Consider the following 6,000-nt stretch of genomic DNA (forward strand, 5'->3'; position numbering starts at 1 on the left):
TCTTTTTATTCACCCAATCTTACATTTTCTTTCTAGTATTTTTTTTTGTATTCAGATCCCAAGTACTTTAGCAATATAATCAAGACATTTTTAAAATATAATGTATTCTTGGATTCCCACCAAAAAAATTTATCCATGAAGACTGTTAAAAAGAAATGTCCATCTTATCTTTTTAAATTATATTCTATCCAAAAAACAAACCAGATAATTTATATTACATAAGGTTCTTTGCACGAACAAAATCAATGCAGCTCAAGAGAAACTAAAATGGAAGAAGTCTTTCAATTAAATATCTCAGATATTTATAATATATATGACATAAAAACATAAGCCCAAGAACCATTCTTCAGTAGGTAACTGATCAAAGTTATGAACAAAAAGCTTTTAAAAGAAGATTTGTAAACTATTAATAATCATATAAAATGTTCCAAAACACCAATACTGCATGAGAAATGCAAATTAAAATAATTCTTAAGTTCCACTTCATATCATATTGATAATAATGAAATATAGAATTATGTCGGGGGCATGATAAGGAAACAGGCAAACTAAACCAACAAGGAATGGTGGAGCTGTAAGTTAGGTCAATTATTTTGGACTTGGAATTATGTCAGAGGAGTTACTAAATTGTTAATAGCAAGGTAACTAAATAGTCCAGTGTGTATATCACTCTAACCCTGGAGTCAGGACGACCTGTGTTCAAATCTAGCCTCAATCATTTACTAGCTATGTGGCCATATGCAAGTCACTTAACCCTGCCTGCCTCCAAAAAACAAAAAATAAATTGTTAATACCCTTGTGACCTCTAGAGATGCCACTATTGCACAGATACCCCAAGGAAGTCAAGCACAGACAGGCCTCATATATATACCAGAATATCTATCGTAGTACTTTTTAGGACAGCAAAGAGCTGTTAAGAAAGTGGGTATTCCAATGATTAAGGAATGGCTGAACAAAGTGTGGCCTATGAATGTAACAATGTAATAGAATACTGTTGTGTCATAAGAAACAGTGAGGAATTTGTAGAAATAGAACTGATGCAGTGATATAAAGCACAAAACCGGAAGAATAATGAACACAATGACTATAATAACATCAATGTAGGCTAAAACAAAGCCAAATTCTGAATAATTGTAAAGAACAACATTTGCCCCATAGTACAGATAATGAAACACAATTCCCTCCTTTTGATAAGGGCCAGTGTGGTGGAACCCCTGGGGGGAGGGAGGACATTAAGGACACAGAACATTGATATACTTGATCACCTGTCACTGATAAGATTTGATAACTATTGATTGTTTTAACTTTTTTCTTTTTTCATAGCAAATCATTCCATGGCAGTGGTTTGAGAAGGAGATTTGGTTGGAAATCACCAATGCCAAAACAAAAAACATAAATAAAACTTTTTTTAAATGACCATGAGCAATCTTGCTTTTTTAGAAAGGATACTTAGTCTTCAAGCATGGGAATACAGCTTCCAAGCTAATAGTTCTTAAACTGACCAATGAAATAAAATTTCAGCCATTGTATAACGTTTGATAGGATGGATCACATACTGTTCTTGTTATATCAAGATGGGAAAATAGAGATGAACAACTTTAACATAATTTCCTTTCTTTGGTATAACTAAGACTTGTAACACAGTAACAGTTAAATCCCTCAGAGAATTTTCCAATATAAAAATATCATTTAAAAGAAAAAAGCCTTCTTTTAAAGCAATGATTAATGCCTTTTCACATTTCAATCTATTAGCATATCTATCACAATAATATCCTAAAGCATATCACTCTACTTTTTTTTTACAAGAGTGATTTAAAATTTCTTATAGGGATGAATAACAATTAAAAAAAAACATTATAATAGAATATTCTTATTTATGAAATTTGTCTAACAAACAGAAGTTAATATCAGTAATGAAATAGTGCTATAATTATATCTATGAGAAGGGTATAGGGTTTAAAGAAAGGAGAAAAGCTGAGAGAATAAATAACAGTTCCTTAATTATTTTAGTTAAAATCTATCATTTAAATATATGAAACATAATAAGGTTATTTTGGTGGGATTAACTAACTATTGGTCCCTGATATTGTCTTTTTCTATCTAGTATCTTTAGAACCCTCTCCCTGATCAAAAGTCTTATTAAGAAATTGGAAGACATACAAGTAAAATAAATTGGCCTTTTCTATCACAGAAAAAATGCCCCATGTATGTTTAAAAAATATCATCACTATGCTGGAATTCTTTCTGGCTGCTATTTGGTTTCCTATATTATAGGATATGACAGCTGGAACAGATTACTCTTCAGTGAGATGCCTTACATTGTAAACCACAAGCCTGATAAGGTTTGATTTTAACTAGTGATGCTAAAATTCAAAGTCTGTCAGTATTTCCATAATAAGCCCCTACTCTCAGGGGTTTCCAATTTGGCCATAAAATTTTCCTATTTTGGCATTAGAGTGGCTTATTTTGTTTCAGTCTAGGAATGGCAAGGCTTTGGGTGTGTGTTTTAATTCACATTTAAATTCTTAAGGAGATTTTTATAAGCAGAATATGACAAGGCAAATATTTTCCTTTATTTTTTCATTCATTTGATCGAGAATAGCTTTATACTACTTTATCAGCTTCTCCTTATACCTGATGAAGCCTTTTAAAATAAGAATACTTTTTAAAGATTTCATGTATAAAATAAGTGTATTTTAAAGCAGTGTATGGATGCATATAATCATTTCTTCACGTGATTAAATCATTGCCAAAGCCAAGATTATAGGAACCAACCGCTTCCAAGGTTTTACTCCTAATATGTATTCACAGCATATGTTGAAAAATAATGGCTCCTTTTCAATTGTATGCTGTGAATGTAAATTAAGAAAAGCACACACTGTGCTAAATCCTGCTTTCTTATAATGCCTACAAAAATAGAATACACTCAATTTCTGGCTGTAAATTCATTCTAAGATGAATGTAAACATTTCAAACACAATTTCCCCTTTGGCTGGCCATTAATCATTTGAGCATATCTTGGATTCCTAAGGATGTCCTTGGGACTTTGTCCTCAATCATTTAATACTCCTTTAAAACAATTAATTTGAGATCATTTTAAACAGTGGAGATTCTTACAAAGGTCTAAATATCAAGTAGACATCCCAAAAAGAGCTATGAGTTTCATTAATATGTAAGCAACAGCCTGGCACCTCAAGATGGAGCTGGAAATGAAGTAGTAGGAATAACTGTGCTCATCATTGCTTTGGGGGATTTCATTAATTTATCAACTGAAGATAAATTTTTGTAAGCTATCTGTAACCGTATTACAGTACTTTTCTATCTTACAGGCTACTGCAGTTTTCTGATTATGAATCAGTCAGAGGTTCATCTGCAGAGGAATGACTCAGTATAAACTTTAAAATAATGGCTTAAAAAAAAAAACACCCTGAAGTCAACCAGGGTAAGTACATTCATGAATTTAAATGCTTTGAATGGAACATCTCTTTTGGGGGGCGAAATTTTATCCCTCTCAGTACACAAAACACTGAATTAAAAAGAGAGAAAAAGAAAATACAATAAGGCCTTGGAATCCACATTTTTTTGTTAAGCTTAGAACAACAACAAAAAAAGATCCTTCTACATTGACCAGGTGCAACCGTCCACACTGACACATTTTGCGGATTTTCCATAAAGGGAAAAATCCATATCACATTTGATTACATTCTTGAGGGTAATTTTACGCCTGTAAGTAGCTAAGAGCAAATTATTTAAGAGAAAAGCCATAAATGGTGCCCTAACCCCAAGATATTTCCAAAGGAATACCATCTTTCCCTTACAAAGTTTTTCAAAGTTAGATTAAAGCGTTTTTAGTCTCCAATAGGAAAAGAATAGCAGAGAAAGAGGCGGCTGGTGTTTCTTTTAAAAGCCCCATTCCAGCTCACTCCCAACTACAATACTGAAATGGACAGCGGTTTCCACAAAATACAACATCAAAGTAAGGCAAGAAACACACACACACACACACACACACACACACACACACACACACACACACACACACACACACACAGAGCCTAGGGAGTTCTGGGCCACAGCAATACTTACTGATCCATCCTCTCCGCAGCAACAGCAGCAGTGCCGGCACCACAGAAATGCCGATCGGTGTGGGGGCCCGCGGCAGTAATGTCGCCCCACGGAGAAGCCCGAGTTTTGCCTGGGCAGCAACAGGGCAGGCAGAGCTGGGGAAAGGGTCTAAAGCCCAAGCTTCCAGAAGCAGGATCAGCAGCCACAGCAGCAGCAGTAGCAAGGCGCGAGATGAGGGTCTGAGAGGGATCAGGAGCAGCCACAATCTTGAAGCAAGAAGCTAAAGAGAGCAGCAAGGGCACAGCTTGGGGGGAGGGGGAGAGGGAGGGAGAGAAGGAGGAAAAGAGGGAGGGGGCGGGGGGAGAGGGAAAGAGAGGGAGGGAGGGAGGGAGTCTGAAAAAGCTGCAGAAGCAAGTGCCCCGGCCACACCAGGGGAAGGTGGCTGCCCCGCCTTCCCCTCCCTCTACACGCCCACCCCCCTCCCTTCAGCGTAGCAAAGCAACGTGGAAGAGCACTCAAACCAACCCCCCTCCACTTTCGTGGGGGTCCCTCTCCCCTTCCCTCTCCCCCAGTTTTTCCTCCTTACCCAAGACTGATAGATCTGCCGGCTAGGCTCCTCAAAGCCACTGGTCGCTTAAGGAAGCCAAGTGGGTCCTGCTCCCCCTTCCGCACCCTCCTCCTCCCCCTTCAGCCCCATCTCGCAGGCGGGTGGGCTGAGCTGCGTGTGAGGGGTGGGAGGACGGAGGGAGGGGGAGGAACAGCAGCGCCAAGTTGAGGGGTGGGGGGCGAGGAGGAGGCGGCTGCTGTCCCAGTGGGGAGGAGGAAAAGGAGAGGGAGTTGAGGGAAGGGGCTGGGGGGAGGGGTGTGAGGTGGAGGGGAGAGGGGGGGAAGAGCTGGGGCTGTAGCCACCGCCGCCGCCGCCGCCGCCGGGGTTGGAAAGTCCCTTCTGTGCTGTAATCCCTCACACAAACACACACACATACATACATGCATACACTCACACACACACACACACTCACTCACTCACTCACTCACTCACTCACACACACACACACCGCACTTCCTCTCTCAGCTCTGGAAATCCCCTAGCTCTGGCCCTGCACTGGAGGCGGCGGCACCCGCGGCTGTCACAGCCCGAGCCAAGCCCCGCCCACTGCGCCGCGGCTCCGCCTCCTCGTCTGGCCCTGCCCACTGCACCTGATGCTCACTGGTTCCTCCCCCAAAGCTACTGCTGTTGGCACGGGGATGGGGGAGTAGTCCGTTTCCCTGCAATACCTAAGCAAACGCGCATCAATTTCTTTTCTTCTTTACACCTATTACCCTTCTCCCTCTTTACCCTGTGTATATGGGGAGGAAGGAAGGGTTTACAACACCCCATTTTCTCTTCGAACGCTCCCCCCCCCGGACAGATGTGTATCTACGGAGAGAAAGCTTGTTCCCCCAATTGATCCGCAATGCTTCGAGCCGGGGTGGGGGAAATGTCTTTTAACAACACACATACATAGCCTTTTTTCCTTCTCACAACCGTCATCTCGGACACAGCTTTATGTAAATAAAGGAAAGAGGATAAAAAGAATGCACAAAGTACACATGCACACGCCCCTTTTTTCCTTTATACGCCCCCATTCTCCACCAGCTTAACGCAGCATGTGTGTCTATGAGAAGACCATGTGTCCACAAGGGGGCTAATTTGGCTGCCCTCCACACACGCACACTTTTTCTTCTCATAAACCCCCTTCCTAATTCACGGACACAGCCAGTGTCTCCGAGAGGGGAGACTGTGTCCACCTAGACATACACCCCACACACACACTCCTTTTTCTCCGCAGAAGCCCCTTCCCCCGCTCTAGCCACAGCCAGTCTGTTTATAAACCGAGGAATTCTGCTGCTCCTCCTCCTCACTTTACATACACACACACACACACACACACACAC

The 6,000-nt window shown here is 40.9% G+C and overlaps 1 protein-coding gene across 4 annotated transcripts in view; it reads right to left on the reverse strand.

Moving 5' to 3' along the window:
- TRAF3 (TNF receptor associated factor 3) overlaps positions 1-5,125 on the reverse strand; it is a 150,743-nt gene extending 145,618 nt beyond the window's left edge. The window contains exons 1-2 of one of the 4 annotated variants that reach the window (XM_074291203.1): positions 4,652-5,125; positions 4,087-4,345 (exon numbers count right to left, since the gene is read on the reverse strand). The gene's annotated coding sequence lies outside the window, so the exon portion shown is untranslated. Of the gene's footprint in view, positions 1-4,086; positions 4,346-4,651 lie in introns of those variants that run through there. The other 3 variants (XM_074291204.1, XM_074291205.1, XM_074291202.1) reach the window with 3 other exon arrangements.
- Positions 5,126-6,000: the final 875 nt, after the last annotated feature.

Source organism: Sminthopsis crassicaudata, chromosome 2, assembly GCF_048593235.1.
Source record: "Sminthopsis crassicaudata isolate SCR6 chromosome 2, ASM4859323v1, whole genome shotgun sequence".
NCBI classification, from domain to species: Eukaryota; Metazoa; Chordata; class Mammalia; order Dasyuromorphia; family Dasyuridae; genus Sminthopsis; species Sminthopsis crassicaudata.